Genomic DNA, 19,360 nt, shown 5'->3' on the forward strand with positions numbered 1-19,360 from the left:
TATTATGGAATATACTTTTTGAATTTTTGATTCTCTAATAGTAGTAAAAGGGGTTTGTTATTTTCTCTTTTCGGAGAAGACAGTTGAGTGGGCCCCAGCCCCCCTCAAATGAAATCACCTTCACCAGATGCTGCCTATCCCCACGTACAATATTATCATGTTTCTGCCCTAGGGGCGTAGCGCAGTTAGCAACGAAGGGGCACATCTTGCTGCAAATCTCACTGCTATCGTGTAGCTGCTTCCATCTCGAATCTCACTGCTGTCGTGTAGTTGCTTCCATCTCTCAGGCACAAGTGTGAGACCTTGGGAGATGGGCTTTTGGCAGCCAGTGGATTAAGGCATCCTCTTAACGGGCTACTGCGTACCATGATTGAACCCCTCACATAATGTCGGGCGGGAGTGTGGGACATCTCCTTAACGGGCTACTGCGTACCCTGATTGAACCCCCTCACATAATGTCGGACCGAAGTATGGGGGCCGTCAAGGCGACGAAATCGTCTTCTTTTTTTTTTCCTAAAATGTTTCTTATCACTATTTCACTTTTTATGAAAAAACTTTTAAACTGCTACTGTATTATTAGCTATACAACTTACCCTTTCTCTGTATCTTCTGCCACCGAATCAATTTCCAACTTGCGTCGACTTGTAATTTCAATATATAATAAAAATGTTCAAAATTACGATTAATAGAAATTTAGTTGCAATTTGCTCTAATTGACTTAATAAATTGGTAGAGGTGTGCCCATCCAGGCCGCAGAGATTCTATTCAGCTGTGACGGCCCACCCAACCCACATGATAACAACGATAGCCTAACTCGTTTAACCAATAATATGCACCCACTTTCAATTTCATTAAACTGATTGCCCTTTTTTTAATTTTTCTGCAAATAAATTTTCATTAAAGTGCTAATATTTTCCTTAATATTGTGTATTAGTTAGTGCGGTTTGTTTTGCAACAAATTGGTTTTCTTCTAATTTTGGTTTTGGTGGGTCGATTCATATATGGCATGCTAATAATTGCTGCTTTAATTGAGCTTTAATTTATAGTCCAATTCAACCTGCAAGAACTAATTAGCTTTCAATACATAAGAATAGTACGTTCTCCAATCCAATTTAATTTATCACCTTGTTCTCTATAAATTTCTAGCATCAATGGACGACTATCTAAAAAAATCAAGACAATACGTAAATACCTAATACTCCCTCCGTATTTAAAAATATAAACATTTAAAACGACACTGGTTTAATGCACAATTGGTAAGTAAGTGAGAAAAATTGGTAAAGTAAGAGAGAAGAAAAGAAAAATGAGTAAAGCAAGAGAGAGGAAGAGAAAAAGTAGTGAAAGTGGAGTTAGTGGATTGTTGAGTCCATATCCTAAAATAGAAAAATCCTAAAATTTTTATTTTCAAGAAAGGGCCCAAATTGAAAATCCAAAATGGAAATAGTTGCTATTTTTTAAAAAGGGAGGATATGATTCATTATATACCACCTTAAAACTAAACACTTATTAACCATTATTGAGCTGAGAGAATAATATTTTATAATGATGTCCTAATACGATATTTCATTCACATAAAGACAAAGTATGCATGTGTGATGTATATATGAAATCAATTAATTAAAATACGATGATTGTTATTTAATTGTGTAATTTAGTTTTTAGTAAGAGTGCGAGAGCATGTTAGGAAATTTCCCTTTAAGTTCTTAATTTGAAAACATGAAATCCCATTCAAATTTGGTGTTTATTATAATTTTACTATATACTCCATAATTTTTTAGCATAAAACCTTAATTAATAAAATAAATGGTATTTTATTAAAATTTGGTGCTTTGAATATGCAAGTCAACATTTGCCGACTGGAGATAATATTCCTTGTATTTTCTAGTTGACCGTAACTAGCCTATCAAGTGTGCCTATAAATTAATTAGATCATCTTATTTTTGGATTGACTTGATTCACATCCATAAAATTTACAAAGTGAAACTTATAAATTGATATGAATAGTTCGATAAATATAGATGATTATGATTAAAAGTTAAAACCAGGAGAAAATCGAATTGCAGAAATTGATAACGTTAGCAAATTAATTTGATCTGATACTAGCTTGTGAAAAATACCAAAGTAGAAGCATTAGAATAATCAACATTATTATTTCTCTTATAAAATGAAAAAAAAAGACTTCGAATAATCAGTTAGTTTATGTGGCCTTCAACGAACAACAAAAATTATTTTGTCAAATAAAAAACTGATATTTCGATTTATGCAAAATTTCATAGTACTAGATAATTTAAAACCGTGACATGCATCTGCAATCTCAACGACATTTTCATTTGTACGGGGATGCTCATTAAACCTTCTTTTGTTCTAATTGGATATTTAAGACTTAAGAGCCTAACTAAACAAAGTTAGATATTACGACGGCACAGCATTTTAATCGTTATATGTCACTTGATTTTAGTCTGTATTTATGAAATAATTAAATACACTAGAAAGGTTTATCGACAAACATTCATCAGTTAATACTTAGTGAATAGTGTTACCGACGGAGTTTCGAGGAATTCTATTTGTGCGGTACTCCATCCGTCATATTTTGATCCGACACGGTTTTGAAGAAGTGTGGTGGAAAGTGAATTGAAAAGTTAGTGGATAGTGAGTTCTACTTTTATGCATTATAAAATATGAGTGAGAATGAGTTAGTGGAATATGGGGTCCATTACCAACAATGGTAAAAAAATGAAATGTGACAAATTTTGTGGGACGAACAGAAATAAAAAAAAAATGTGACGAAATTTAAGGGGCGAAGAGAGTATAATTTAACAGAACTAGAATAAATGTTACGTGCGACTACCAATTATAACAGTTGCTTATATTTTCCTCATTTTACAACTTGATGACTTGACTAAAATCTGTGGCAAGGAACAATATTGAATTTCTTGAGTGTCTTGTCTTTCTATAGAATAATCAATTATTAATAATCAAAACTAAAGGAGTATTCAAATTAGATACTTTTGTACAGCACAACATCTAATTATTAAGGTAAACTACCCACCAAATGAATTTTCAAAAAAGAAAAGGAATTTGAAGTATATATGTCTGACACGTAACCATAATAATTTGGGCACATATTTAAATCACCTTAGTTTAATAGTACTCCTAGTAGTTAGTTAATTAATTAATAGTACTATCATGTTCTTGTTCGTGAACCTTAATTAAAGCACGTGGCAAATTGAACACTAAAAAAACAATTAAAGCCACGCGTGCCAAATTATGTTGCCAAAAGCCAATCGTATTGAACAATTGATCGATTCAATTATTTATTATAATTAATTTGACTAAATATATAACAACTGGCTATATTCATAAATTGTCAAAAGTAATACTTCACTATTTAATTAGCCCTGATTCTTATTGAGCCACCTCTAAGTTAATCATATTAAGCTGTGTAAATATAACTGATTTTAAAAAAATATCGTTTGTTTTAGAGCATTTAATGGACAGGCAAGATGAAGTGTTGTTTCTTCCTTTCGATAACTTACATAGACAAATCAAACCATAGTAGTTCATTGAACGTATCAACATCCTACTAAAAATTAAATTATACTCACCCTTTTATTTATAATCCTAGTTACTACTAGTTTATTTTTTGTTGATCATAGCTGTTTCGAACCAAGGTTTGCGGATTAGAAATTAAGGCCGAAAAGTCTCCCAGCAGGTGGTGGAGTTCGAACCCGTGATCTTAAGGTCATCACACAACTCCGCGCCCTGCAACTACTAGTTTATAATCCTAGTTATATTCATTATCACTGATTAAAATTAGTAGATTCTAACTAAAAATAACAATACTAGTATCCATTGATATCGATTGCAAATAACTTGAAGTTTTTTCCAAAGTATAGTTAGAGAGGAGAAGAGGACAAAATAAAAGAGAGATGAACCAAGAATTTCACATGGGATTGCCAATCTGATTTGATTGTCCAACAATGATGCACACCCATCAAAATCCTCATTTTCATTTTTACGTGCTTCAATTTTGTTTTGCGTATTGCTTACATTAGCAGGTTATTCTCTAATTTTATTTTAACTTTTTTTTTCCTTTGATATTTCATAAATTATGTAATTACCTAAAATCACAAAGTTAACAATGTACCCAATCTGGAATGCATGATGATTTTGCTCACAGAAAATAGGAGACATTCACTCACAAATATTCTCCTTATGTTATTACATGATAGTATCTCGGATTTGATAGTGTTATTGAGCTGTTGGTTTTGTGACCACGGAAACTACATGTGCAGTTACAAACCAGAAAAAAAAAAAGAAAAAAAAATTCAAAGCTCTGCAAACATCCAATTCTATGGCGACATTGACATCTCAGAGATACTAATATCGAAAATATTAAAATAATTTTTATGCCCTGGGTTAAGTTAATGGTCTGGTATTGGGTAATCATACAGTAGTATTTTATATCATCATGACATAGAATTAATTTCGGTTGGAGAATCACATCTGCTGTTTGTCTGATCATAGCTTTGCGGTTGATCTTTGGCATGATGTTAATTCTTCTCATAATTAAACTCTACGAAATTACGGCTTGATTAACAGAATATATATATATACATATTATTGAATTATTTAGATCAGTTGGTGTATTCAATCAGATGTGTATCTACACCTATATGCATAACAAAGACGTCCCATCTATTACTAATTGGGGGTTTAATCAAATGAATTGATCTTTGAAGGAATATTGTATAGATTCATGTGTCTCAATTATATAGGCTGATTTGATTTTTCACAAGGATTACAAAAATTACTATTAATGAATAAAGTTTTTAATATTTCTGCATTATTTGAAGAGTAAAACTCATGATTATTTTAATGATAAAACAAGTAGTAAGTACTTGTTTTACGTTCGAAATAAAAATAGGAAGATTATTGAAACTCAATTACTGATGAAAGTTTCTCAATTAACCACTACAAGAGAAAATTTAATCAGACAGAGTACTAAAAATAGGAAGAAATTTAAATATTGTAATTATTTAATGAGATTTATTATTGAAATTACAGTTAGGCCAAAAATAGAGTTTTGGGGTGGAATTATTTGAAGCTGGATGTTTAACTGTTGTCAGAATAAATCCATCAGATTCTGTTTAGTTTCACTATTTTATCAAATTATTGAGAGAATATGCCATTTTCTAATTATAGTGTCAAGAATGGGGGAATCTACTCTGCCTCTCCTCTCCAGACTCCACGCCATCCCTAAATATAAAACCAGTTATATATTTATTATTAAGACGGTCCATTAAAAAAATTATAATCCAATATTATATTACCTTGGTGCATGATCTGTATTTATTTAGTGAATGTCTGTGCTTTTTGGCCTGCACCAAGAGTAGAGGAAACCAATAATTCATTGATTAATAAATACAACAAATCAAGGATGAAGGAGACCGAAATTTGATTACAACATACAATGCCGTAATCAAAACCCATTAATTGATTCTGTCATGCTATATAAAAAAGAATTCCAAAAGTTTAATTAGAAAAACAGTGAAACAAAAGGACCCTATATTTTATTTTTAATTTATTTTTTTAGTAGTATATTTAGGGGGCTTCAATTAGTGCAGTATGAAAATATTTTAAATTTGGTAGAGACGAACTTATGATTAAGATTCCATTACAATTGAGGTGGTGACAATACCTTCCCCAGAAAAAAACACCACATCTACATTATTTATTACAACATAGGAGTACAATGGTTCTGTGCCAATTATTTGTGTACATGATGAAATAGTATGTCTGTGTGTCAGGTGTGTATGCATTCAGAAATTCATAATGCTATAACACAGCTGAAAAATAAAAGTTTGTAGGGTAAATCTTTCTTATGTTGGTATGTCCCTCGCCATGCCCTTCCCCTTTGCCACATCATCATTTCCGTTTTTATTTTTCTGCCATGGACCACAAACTCCTACTTTGAGAGGTCCTCTTCCCTCGCCTCTCACATTAATTTACATACACTATTCGTTGTTTTATTTGTAAAGCTGAAATACGAGGGAACAATATATAATGTCAACTCACTTCTATATATATATATATATATAAAAGCAAATCCTAGAAATTGAAAAATTAAACTTCTAAAAAAATAAAAAAAAAATTGAAGAAGTTTGTCTATGCTGGATAAGGTAGGTGGGTGACCAAACTTCCTCGATCATGTATTCTTGGATGCGGGCATGGACTTATTCTTTGCGCATAGAATCATGGCATGGCGGGATACTAACTCTCTAAATTATGGAGGCATAGCTTGAGTTGGGGACGCGCATTTGTGCCAAAAAAAATTAAATGTATTTCAAGTCCATGTATATGGCAATAGAGATCGCAATACGATATTTACCTCAGTCCTAAGCATTTCTTGAATTGCAAGTGTTAAATGTATATCTGATCTCAATCCAAACTCTAGCAAAAGATAACAAGAAAAAATAAACTACATGCCAAATAACCAAAAGGCAAAAGCTAAACCTCATCAACCTACTCACTTCAATGGATAAAGTTAGAGTATCTGCTATGTCGGATTTCCAGGTGGACGCCCGACCGGCGTGCTGGATGTCCGCGCGGAACGTCCGCCATTAAACGTGGGAGGGGCGGATGCGGACGTCCACTGCGGACACCGCATATCCACGGCCTTCCAGCGACGTCCGCCATTGCAGTGCCACGACGGACGTCCCGATTTTTTAATTTTTTTTTAAAAAAACTCTATATATACGACTCGTTGAACTTCATTTCATTCGCACCACTTGTTTTAACGAGTTTCTCACTCTACACTTTCATTTATTTTGAAGATAAATGGAGCACCACGATAGTGATTCCCCCACCACCGGCGAGTCACAAACGCTGACGTTTCCCGTTAGAGTTGGGGAAACGCCGGTGGAAGTGCACCGATGTCCGGGATGATGCCCGGAATGACGCTGATGATGCTCCAACTCCAAATGGCGGGGATGATGCATGGGCACTACAATATGTACCCCATTTGGTGTGCAGGGATGGGTGGGATGATGCTCCAAATGCCCGGGATGAGTGCCGCGATGACTGGGGCGGTGCCCCAAATGCCTGGGATGGGTGGGATGATGTCCCAAATGCCCGGGATGATCCAGGGCATGCCTGCCGCTGCCGGGGAGGGGGGGAGCAGGCAGGGGGTCCCCCAATCATCTGGGGACAATGTCTATCGTTCCTACATGGATTTATTGTCGAGTGATTCCCCCCAGAGTACTCTTCTGGAGACTCAGTTCACCGACAACGAGACTTTCTCTTTGGAGGAGTTGGGACTATCTCCGGTCAGGGAGTCTCCCACTGAGATGCAACCGGCGACAGGGAGGACGCGGAAGCAGGGGAGAGGGAAGGGCAAGGGCAACGACACTAACTCGTCCTCGCGTGCGGGGAACGAGGGTGGGGCGGGTGCCAAGGGGGTGGGGGAGGAAGCCGGCGGGAGAAAGAGGACCATCTGGAGCATTGGGAAGTGTGTCGCGCTGACGAAGGCCTGGGTCGGTGTAGTCGAGGATCCCTACATCGGGGCTAACCAGCACATCGACATAATGTGATGGCGCATTAGCCAAAACTACCTCCAATTCAAACTGCCTGGTGGGAAGCCTCAGGATGGAGAGCAATGCCGGAAACAGTGGGAGCGACTGAGGAGACAGCTCAACCGATTTGCCGGCATCTACCAAAACAACCTCCGCACGGCAACCAGCGGCATGTCCGCCGATGATGTGAAGCTTCTGTCTCACCAGTACTACCCCGACAATCAGTTGGGTTTCGGAGAATTCAAATATTGGGAGGTCTATCTTGTGGTGCAGACTTCCGCTAAGTTTAGTGCGGGTGTTGAAGCTGGCTGGTCGAAGCGGACGAAGATCAACGACTCCGGGGTGTACAGCAGCAGTGCCGGTTCCCACAAACTCCCTGACGCCGGATGGCTAGGGGAAGCGCCAGCGGGTTCCCCGATCGATCCCAAGCTCCCCACACTCTCCCGCATGCAACTCGCCCGCATGCAGCAGCATCAGAGCCGGCTAGACACCATGGACAAGTGGTATGCAGCGACTGACCCCTTATACAGGTTGATGCTAAAGGATGTCTTCGACGGGACTGGGGGCGCGGATGAGGAGGAGTGAGACCAGGGTTGGATCGGTACGGTATACCGTACCGAAATGGGCATACCGCATACCATACCGAAAAGTATGGTATGAGAAAACACGATACCGTACCGTGCCGATTTTTTTGATATACCAAAAATTCGGTATATGAAAATATGAAAACCGTTACCGTACCGACATTTCGGTATACCGTAACGTGTTGCGGTATATCGCAAATCATACCTATTTGATATATAAAAATATAAAATATTGAAAATAACATTTGAAAATATAAAATATTATAATATTATAAATGATAAATATGTTAAATATATATAATTATTAACGGTATATACCGCAAAATTACGGTATATACCGTAACTTTGCGGTATATACTGTTTATTTTTCGGTATATGTCGTAATTGCGGTATAATGCGGTATACCGCTGTATATACAAAATTCATACATTTGTCGTACATAAATCTGTCGGTAAGGTATCATACCGTACCGAAAAGTGCAGCATACCTAAAATTCGGTATTTTTCGGTACGGTAAGTGCGGTATTTCGATATTTCGGAATATTTTGCCAGCCCTAAGTGAGACGGGGGCCGCATTTGTCGAAGCTTAAAGTTGTTTTTTTAACTATGTATTTTTTTAATAATTATGTATGTTTTTTGTTTTAAATAAAGTAGTTGCATTTTCTCCATTTTCGTGTCGAAATTTTAATTCCGTAAATTGTTTAATTTGGTGAATTTGTGAATTTTTATTATTGTGGATGTCGGTCGGGATGTCCACCATTGCGCAATGGGATGTCCTTATGACGTGACAGTGCAGTGGGATGTCCTTATGACGTGACAGTGCAGTGAGATGTTCTTATGACGTGTCAGAAGGTGTTTTTGGGAAGTCCGTCGGGATGTCCGCTGGGACATTCGCACCATTGTTGATGCTCTTAATAAGTCGAGAAAATAAATGCTACCCAATAAAAATATATTTCTATCCCAAGTTCTGAACCACCAAGTCACACGGCTCTTTTTTTATTTGTTACAATCCGATATTGCAACTCAAATATATTATTATAATATTAAAGCTCACATGTAGCAATTAGATAAAACACAATATCTTGAACATATCATTAACACTTAAATCAATACCGAATAAAATCATGACACATATGCAAACATATGCATCAATGGATTAATGTCTCACGTGAATTGCATAATAAATTAAATTATAGAAAATGACATTTTCCACTACATTGAACACTAGTTGACGAAGAACTATGGTAGAACGTAGAAGCATGTGTGATAGGTACGCTTTAGTCTTTGTCTATTATCAATCTATATATGCAGTTACGTGGGATGCATCAGTGCCCTAGAACCAAGTACTATATTTGAAAATGAAATATAATATGTGGTTCAAATTCTATTATATTTATAAATGTCAGTTGAATTGTAACTTATGTAATTAAGGTTGAACATCAATGAAACAATGATTCAATATTACAAGAAACTGAGAAAGCTAAGCAAGATTTTTATGGTCTCACCAATATAAAAGGCAGAACATTCCATATGTATATTTATATATATGGATGAAATATCATGAAAACTATATTTTTCATGATTACGTGACAACAATGAATTACACATATAAATTTAATGAACTCGCCCTAAGAGTAATTGCATTTAAAAAATATTTATCGTCCCTCATAAGCGCTGCATTTGTTGAGCATGGAGATGCATTCATATTAGATTTTTCAAAATCAAAAAATTGGAGATGATTCTTCATTCTTTATGTCATTCATGCCCGCATGGGTCGGGTCTCGGGTTTGACCCGCGCATGCAACGAGGGAACACTCTAATACGTACTTTTCTTATGAATCGGGAGATTACTATAAATATTGAACCTTGAAGATCTTTTTTTTGCCTCTTAACTGTAGATGGATATTTATCGGGACTGTATTTATAATATTGAAATTGTTATTATTGTGCCGAAGTGAAATAATACAGGCAACTCATAGTTTCCAGTTCGTTTTGTTTGAAAAAGTATGACCACCCAGATTTTTATATCTTATCTTGTTCACTTTACTTTTGATAAAAAGATAAGATTTTATCAAAATTTTGAATATATTCCAACATCTAATTAAGTGCAAGACGTATCACATATACAAAGAGCTTTTCTTGCTATAGTGTCTTTATCGATCTACTTCTTTCAACTTAGACATGAAAGTTAAATTCTATATCACCCTTTGGAAGGCGTGTTAGAAGACAAGGTTTACTTAAAATTACAATATTCATAAGATTTTAAAATGTTGTTATTATTAGCATCATACTATTTGATTTTATTTTTTGTAATTGTAGCTTTATTACTAATTGCATTATTAGGACAAAATGAAGAACTTGAGAACAGTGTGAGACCAAAAGAGGCAATAATATACTGATGTTATGACTGTTGTGAATGTCACCAATATTGATACATAGGAGTACTCCATTTTGTTAATTCGAAAACTTATTGTTTTCCAAATGTACTGCTACAAAAAATCGGGACACCCTCACCCTCCCAATATGTTAGGAAATGAAGTAATTTTTTATTTTGGGATGATTTTTTTTATTTGGGAAAAAGAGTAGGGACATGTGTAAGGAAATACTTGGTTCTACTTGAATACAATAAATCAAGTAAATGCATGCTTTTTCTATAAATAGAAGCAAAGAACATGCATCCAATAATGTATCCTATCTATACACAATTTTAACTTTTATCATAAAATTTCTTTTATATCACATCATGGAATAAATTACTACAATAATGATCTCAAGAATTGATTATTGTTGGACTGACATTTCAAATGTAGCCAATATATCAATCGGATGTACCATGCCTTTGTAGGTTTACGTGTCAATAATTAAATCGTGTTGTTGTGATGTCTATTACTTACCGTTAGAGTATCCACTATGGTGCGGACGCGGCGATAGCCGCGTGTAGGGCAGTTGGTGGGCAGGTTATAGTGCGGAAGTTGTCCGCCCATGGGTTGGACGCGGATTGGGGGCGAGGCGACGACGGACGACGGATAGGCGGGCTTGGGGCGAGGACGCGCCGGGGAGGAATTAGCCGCGCCTATAGGCGCGGTGACCATAGTGTTGGACATCCGCCGCGGCCAACACATTTTCGATTTTTTTTCGTTGTATAATTTTACCCGTTTGCAATACAACGAATATTCGGCCCTAATTACCTCGTTTTCTAATTATTTACACTGCGATTATTTTAATTATACCTAAATGAAACTAAAAATATTTTAAAATGAAAATTGATTATAAAATTTGGGGGCTATTGCAAGTGTCCACCATAGTGGCGGAAATAGAATTTTGGGGCTGTGGACAACTAAACTGGGCTATGGACAAAAACTGGGGGGTGTCCGCCTTATAGTGGACACCCTTACCGTCCTGCCTAAGATGATACTTCCTCCGTCTCTTAAAATTCGTCACCATTTGACCTGATACATGTTTTAAGAAATGTAATAGAAAGTGGGTTGAAAAGGTTGAATGTAAGTACTCCCTCCGTCCCTCATTAATCATCCACTTTTGTCATTTTCGTTCGTTCCCCATTAATAATCCACTTTCACTTTTTACTATAAATGGTACGTAGTAACGCAAACTTCATATTTCATTAACTCATTACACTCACATTTTATTATAAAACTAATAAATAAAAGTGAGACTCATATTTCATTAACTTTTTTCAACTCACTTTCTTTTATTATATTTTTTAAAACTCGTGCCGGAATTAAAGTGGACAATTTTTTAGGGGACCAAGGGAGTATTAAAATAGAACGAAAAATAAGACATTTTGATGCGAAGCATATTTCTTATATTTTTCCCCCTAAACTACACACTTTCCATGTACTTGTCACTCATCAAAGTGTATTTGTAGGGAAGTTTAGGAGAGTGAAAGCTGGAAGTTCGCAGGTGAAATGGGCAAAGCATGAGAACGCCCGGTCGGGCGATTCTGAGCTTCAAAACGCCCGGTCGGGCGTTACGCATAAGGATTCCAGAAAGTTCGCCCGGTCGGGCGGTTAGTGACGACACAAAACGCCCGGTCGGGCGTTTCACCGCGATACCCCTAGAAGCCTTTCGCCCGGTCGGGCGTTTCGTTCGTTAAATTCGCCCGGTCGGGCGTATTTGCCGAGTAACTTCTAAATGGCAGTTATTTCAGAAAAGGAGGGGATAAGTTAGAGGAAAGAAGAGGAGAAAGGGGACGAATTTGACAGAGAAAAAAAAGACAGAACGGAGAAGAAGGAAGAAGAGAAGAGAAGGAGGAAAATCTACCCGACACTCCGACGATTCGACTCCACCATCCAATTCTACTCCGAAAGAGCATGCCTTCTACGGTTTTAATCAGTGAATTTATCATGTATCAAGGCTAGGCTCATTTGTTGCTCCAAGTTGTGAATTAGACTCGTTAGAATGCTTCTACACTTTTGAACTCATGTTTGATATCATTGATTGTGTTTAATGCGTAATTCTATTACTTTAGAGGCATCTTTTGTGATAGATATCTAATCCTTGTTTATTGTCTCTTTAACATGGACATGGATGGATTAATCAATTGTTATGCTATCAAATTAAAATTGTTCAGAGGATAATTTGATAGTGGATTAGGTAAGCTCGTATAGTAGATGATGTTAGATTCCCGCGCTTCCGCAGGAGTTGAATGCCTTCGAAAATTAATTCATGGAACAAGTGTTCAGCTGACTGTGAATTATACGTCGCAAACATGTTCAGTGCAAGCGATTAGGTTGATAAGTTAATCCCAATTTTGTGTGTGATAAATGTGTAGAATGATTCGAGTCTAAGGAGCAACTTGGAGTGACCTGTTTTTCTCGTGTTTAAAATCCTTGCGTAGTTAGTTTGTTAACTTAGTGTCATTAATCATCAAAACCAAAAATCGAACCTTTTTATGCTTTGTTTAGTGTTAAGTTTTAATAATCATTCCCTTCCCTGTGGATCGACACCTAAAATACTACACACGAAGCTGTATTCTTGCAGTTAGTGATAATATTTGGGTAATTAATTTGAACTTGCGTGCGAAATTGATCTGTTTTACAAACCAGTATTATCCACATCAAGTTTTGGCGCCGTTGCCGGGGAAGGCAATCGATTATTTAGCTTATAGTTTTTGTTTGTTTTTATTTTGTTTGATTTTTCTTTTTGAGTTTTATAGGTACATTGTTCGTGTTCTACGGTGTGATAGCCATCTACCACGTCCGGACTTGAAGACGAAGGAGTGTATTATTTTAGGTAATTTTTAGCTAACTCTTAGTTTAGTTTTAGGTAGTTTTGTTTGCACTCTAGCACACACTTTTTATAGTACTTACCCCGAAGTTGTCGAGAGGTCTCGCTTTCGGTAATAGGAAATATTTTGTGCTTGTGCTTGGTGTATTTTCTGTTGTGTAGGTATTAAAAAAAAAAAAAAAAAAAAGAAAGAAAAGTGAATGCACACACGATCACAGGGTACACCACCGTTTGGATTACTCTGTTATCAAAGAAGAAGGGTTAGAGGTACTTCAGTTGAGATCTTTCCGGACTATCCGAGTCCAATCAGAAATAACCGGCTTTTTGGTGAAGAAAGGGAGGATAGACAAGAGTCAGACGGTGAATCAATGGCTGAGAACAATGAGATTCCACCACCTGTGGTGAGGTTTGGCGACACTCTGAGATCGGGAATTGAGTACCCAGGGGAGTGTGCCTACGCAAATGACAACGTCAACATTCCACCTCACTACATCAGTTTGGTGAATGGAGGAAATCTTTTTCATGGACGGGATGATGAAGATCCGGTGAGCCATTTGAATGCCTTCTACGAGCTGACAAACTCTCATAGACCTCCAAATGTGGAGCATCATCGAATTAAGAGGGCCCTATTTCCGTTCTCATTGAGGGAGAAAGCAAGAGGGTGGTATGACTCATTACCGGGTTACAACATAGCAACATTCCAAGAGCTGAAGACATTGTTTCTTTTGGAATATAACTCCCCAATGAAGATCGAGAAGTTGAGAGAGGAGATCACATCTTTCCGACAGAAATATGACGAGTCTTTTGCAGAAGCTTGGAAGAGATTCACGGAAATGATAAGGAAATGCCCAAGTCATGGACTAGCTCCGGGGCATGACCTTTTGAAATTCTACAAGGGACTCAACAGTGAAGGCACGGGACTAGTCACTGCAGGTTCAAATGGGAACCTAGATGATTTAACTCACGATGAGGTTAGAGCCTTGTTTCAAAGGTTGGCCAATAATCAAAGGAATTGGCATAATCCAAGAAGAGCAGCTGAGAAGGTAGGAGATACATTTGGTGCTACCAAAGATGCAGAAAGAGTGACAGCCATTGAGGCTCAATTGGCGGACATAAGCACTCAAATGTCATCAATGACAAAGGCAGTTAAGTCTCTTCAATTGACTCCTCAACCCCAAGCTGTGACTGTGATGAGATGTGGATTGTGTCAAGGAGGGCATCATACTGATCAGTGCCCAAGTCTTCAAGGACCTCCCGTGGAGGATGTGAACTATATTGGCAACAATCGCCAAGGGTTCAATCAAGGCAACCAATACAACAATCAGCAAAATTGGAGGCCTCAACAAGCAAGTTGGAATCAAGCCGGTCCTAGCAACAACTCGGGTAACCAATGGAGGAACAATACTCAACCCCCGGGTTATGAGAAGAAGCCATCAGTCGAAGATCAGTTGGGGCAGATTCTCTCTTTCATGACTAAGAGTCAAAAGGAGAACGAAAATTTCAAGGAAAGGACGGTGGAAAAGTTTGGGCAGATGGATGCGACAATGAGGAATCTTGAGACGCAGATAGGGCAGCTTGCCACGGCATCACACACGAGGATTCCTAACACCATCCCGAGCAATACCGTACCTAATCCTAGAGGCAATGAACAGTGTAAGGCAGTGGTCTTGAGAAGTGGTCGTGAGTTGGATTCGACACCATCAATGGACGGCCAAGGTACTTCCGGCATCTCACACGCAGGGGCGGATGAGATGTTAGGCTTGCATTCCTCGCACGCAGGGGCGGACGAGGCATGTAAGGGAAGTCCCGCGTTGGTGCAGGGTGCCCAACATGGTCAAGAACAGGCTGCATCCGGCAGCAAGGAAAATGGTGTAGAAGCCGAGTTAAGTGAGAAGTTTTTGGCAGAAAAGAAGGGAAAGCAGAAAGTAGAGATGGGATCAAATGGACAGCTGATGACAAGTCCGGCATTAGACCCGAAAAGCAAGTTCAACTTCCCTGATCACATTCCTCCTCCACCATATCCACCGAAGAGGAAGAAGAGAGCTCCAAAGGAGAAAAGCTTCGAGTGGATGATGAACGTGATTCGAAAAGTGAATGTGGATGTATCGTTGGTGGACCTCTTCACTAATTTCCCCAAGTTCTCCAAGTTCTTTAAGGACATGATGGCAAATAAGGAGAAACTTCAAGATGAGGGGATAGTGGCATTGAGCATGAATTGCTCACAATTGATTTCGGGAATGATGCCAATGAAGAAGAGGGATCCCGGAAGTTGTGTGATTCCTTGTGAGATCGGGAATACAATCTTCACAAAATGCCTATTAGATCAAGGATCGGGGATCTCACTTATGGCTTTGAAAACTGCTAGAGCCATTGGATTAGAGAAGAGGATGGAACCCATCGACATTGCTCTACAATTGGCTGATCACTCCATTGTGAAGCCCACTGGAATAGTAGAGGATGTCTTGGTCAAGGTAGACAAATTCATCATCCCTGTTGATTTCATAGTCTTGGACATGCCCGAGGACAAAGAGGTACCAATTTTGTTTGGTAGACCGTTTCTTGCCACGGGAGATGTGTTGCTAGGAGCAAAGGACAACTCAGTCACGTTTAGAATTAATGGTGAGCAAGTGACCATTAATGTGGAGAAAGCGATGAAGCATCCTAGTGATGCAAAAGCGTGCTTTAGAGTTGATGTCCTCGACAAGTGTATCTTTGACAAGATGCGTTGCTCGGCAAGTATAGAAGGAAGCGTTTATGATAAGGGGAGCTTGGAAAGAGACTTTGGTTCGACAATTAAAGTTGATTTTGATTTTGATGAAAGTGAGGATGCTCAAATTGATCAACCAAGTCTCGAGAATGAATGTGTGGTGGATAGTTTCGTGGCGGATGTACAGCCTTCAATTGAAGTACCACCAAAGCTAGAATTGAAGCCACTCCCGACAAATCTGAAATACGCATTCCTTGGTGAGGATGAATCTTTACCGGTTGTGATATCGGCGATGTTGAATGATGAAGAAGAATTAAAGTTGATAGAGCTACTGAAGTCACACAAGAAAGCTCTAGGTTGGTCCATAGCCGATATCAAAGGGATTAGCCCCGCAATATGCATGCATAAAATCTTGATGGAAGATGGAGCTAAGCCGGTAAGGGAGAGACAAAGAAGGTTGAACCCACTCATGCAAGAAGTGGTGGAAAAAGAGGTGAAAAAATTGTTGAAATTTGGGATGATCTATCCCATTTCCGATAGTGAGTGGGTCAGCCCGGTGCAATGTGTACCGAAGAAAGGAGGAATAACCGTGACCGTCAATGAAAAGAATGAAGTCTTAGCAACTCGATTGGTAAACTCATGGAGAGTTTGCATGGACTATAGAAGATTGAACAAGGCGACAAGAAAAGATCACTTTCCGTTGCCATTTCTCGATCAGTTGCTAGATAGAATTGCGGGTTATTCTCATTATTGCTTCTTGGATGGATACTCGGGGTATAATCAGATTGCAATTGCCCCGGAAGATCAAGAAAAGACGACATTCACATGTCCTATTGGTACGTATGCCTTCCGCCGGATGCCTTTTGGGTTGTGCAATGCACCGGCTACATTCCAACGTTGCATGATGGCAATTTTTTCCGATATGAATGAAGACATTATGGAGATCTTCATGGATGATTTCTCCGTCTTTGGATCCTCATTTGATCTTTGCTTAGAAAATTTGAGACGGGTCTTACAAAGATGTGAAGAATCGAATCTCGTGCTCAATTGGGAAAAATGTCAATTCATGGTCAAAGAAGGCATAGTGTTGGGACACAAGGTGTCGGAGTTGGGATTGGAGATGGATAAGGCTAAGATTGATGTGATTTCGAAGTTACCTCCCCCAACAAATGTGAAGGGCATCCGTAGTTTCCTTGGTCATGCAGGATTCTACCGAAGATTTATAAAAGATTTTTCAAAGATTGCAAAGCCACTTTGCAACTTACTTGAGAAGGATGCCAAGTTCGTCTTTGATGATAAATGCCTTGAGGCATTTGAACAGTTGAAGAAAAAGCTAGTCGAAGCCCCTATTATTATCACACCGGATTGGTCGAAGCCATTTGAATTGATGTGTGATGCTTCGGACTATGCTGTGGGGGCCGTTTTAGGCCAAAGGAGAGATAAGGTCCTACATGCCGTCTACTATGCTAGTAAAGTACTCAATGAAGCTCAATTGAATTACACCACGACGGAGAAGGAAATGCTAGCAGTAGTGTATGCCTTTGAGAAGTTTCGTGCATACTTACTTGGCACGAAGGTGGTAGTGTTCACGGACCATTCAGCTATCAAATATTTGATGAATAAGAAAGATGCAAAGCCTCGGTTGGTGAGATGGATCCTCTTATTACAAGAGTTTGATGTAGAAATTAAAGACAAAAAGGGGACCGAGAATTTGGTAGCTGATCATTTGTCTAGACTAGAGGGATTGGAAGAGACGGAAGATGAGAGAAAGAAAAGGATAAATGAGAAATTTCCCGACGAGCAAGTGTTGCAAGTGGAGGCTCGGGAAACATATGTGCCGTGGTTTGCCAATTTGGCAAACTACCTTGTCACGGGCATTATACCAGAAGGGTTGTCATCTAACCAAAAGAAGAAGTTTTTGAGTGACACCCGCACATATGTTTGGGAAGATCCGTTTCTCTTCCGGATTTGTAGTGATGGAGTGATTCGAAGGTGCGTTGGAGAGCATGAGCACCTTCAGATTTTGTCTGCATGCCATGATTCGTTGTATGGCGGCCACTTTGGAGCACGACGAACTGCTTTTAAAGTGCTTCAGTCCGGATTCTTTTGGCCATCGATCTTCAAGGATGCAAAAGCCTATGTCGAGAGATGTGACAGTTGCCAAAGAACCGGCAATATCTCGTGGAGAAATGAAATGCCGATGAATAACATTCACGAGGTAGAACTCTTTGATGTTTGGGGAATAGACTTCATGGGACCGTTTCCCAAGTCTAATGGGCAACAGTACATTCTTGTAGCTGTTGATTATGTGTCCAAATGGGTAGAGGCAGTGGCCTCGGCAACCAATGATGCCAAAGTGGTATTGAAATTTATCAAAAATTACATCTTTAACCGCTTTGGGACACCGCGAGCTATAATCAGTGATGGAGGAACTCATTTTTGCAATAAGTTATTTGATAACCTCCTAGGAAAGTATGGTGTCCAACACAAGGTTGCTACCCCTTATCATCCCCAAACAAGTGGTCAAGTTGAAGTCTCCAATCGTGAGATTAAGCGGGTGCTAGAGAAAGTGGTAAGGCCATCTCGGAAGGATTGGGCTCAAAAGCTAGATGATGCTTTGTGGGCCTATCGAACGGCGTATAAGACCCCGATTGGAACTTCACCATACAAATTGGTATTTGGGAAGGCTTGCCATTTGCCGGTAGAGCTTGAGCATAAAGCTTTTTGGGCTTTGCAAAAGCTTAATTTGGATTATGATGCTGCAGCCGAGAAGAGGATGTGCGATATGAATGAGATGGATGAGTTTAGGCTTCATGCATATGAGAGCGTTGATCTCTACAAAGAGCGTGCTAAGAGGGTACATGATGCAGCCATTAAGCCTCGTCAATTCCATGAGGGACAACTGGTCCTTTTGTACAACTCTCGGCTTAGACTGTTTCCGGGCAAGCTCAAGTCAAGATGGTGGGGTCCCTATGTGGTGCACAAGGTATACCCCTATGGTGCTGTGGATGTTCGGGATCAGAAGAATGGTAGCATTTGGAAGGTGAATGGCCAACGCTTGAAGGCCTATGTTGGAGTTGAAAGTGGCACGGAGACAGAAGAGGTGGTCACACTAGAGAATCCGAAAGTGTAGACCAAAGATGAAGAAGGTCGAGCCAACGACTATAAACAAAGGCGCTGATTGGGAGGCAACCCAAGTTTTTATCTTTCTTTTATCTTTTGGTTTCATATGTTGGAGGTTTTGTTTGC

The 19,360-nt window shown here is 38.8% G+C and overlaps 1 non-coding gene across 1 annotated transcript; it reads right to left on the reverse strand.

Annotated features, from left to right (window-relative positions):
• Positions 1-14,159: 14,159 nt before the first annotated feature.
• Positions 14,160-14,266, reverse strand: LOC121753464. Its single transcript, XR_006040438.1, has one exon. It is a non-coding gene; the product is annotated as a small nucleolar RNA R71 (small nucleolar RNA).
• Positions 14,267-19,360: the final 5,094 nt, after the last annotated feature.

Source organism: Salvia splendens, chromosome 10, assembly GCF_004379255.2.
Source record: "Salvia splendens isolate huo1 chromosome 10, SspV2, whole genome shotgun sequence".
Classification (NCBI taxonomy): Eukaryota; Viridiplantae; Streptophyta; class Magnoliopsida; order Lamiales; family Lamiaceae; genus Salvia; species Salvia splendens.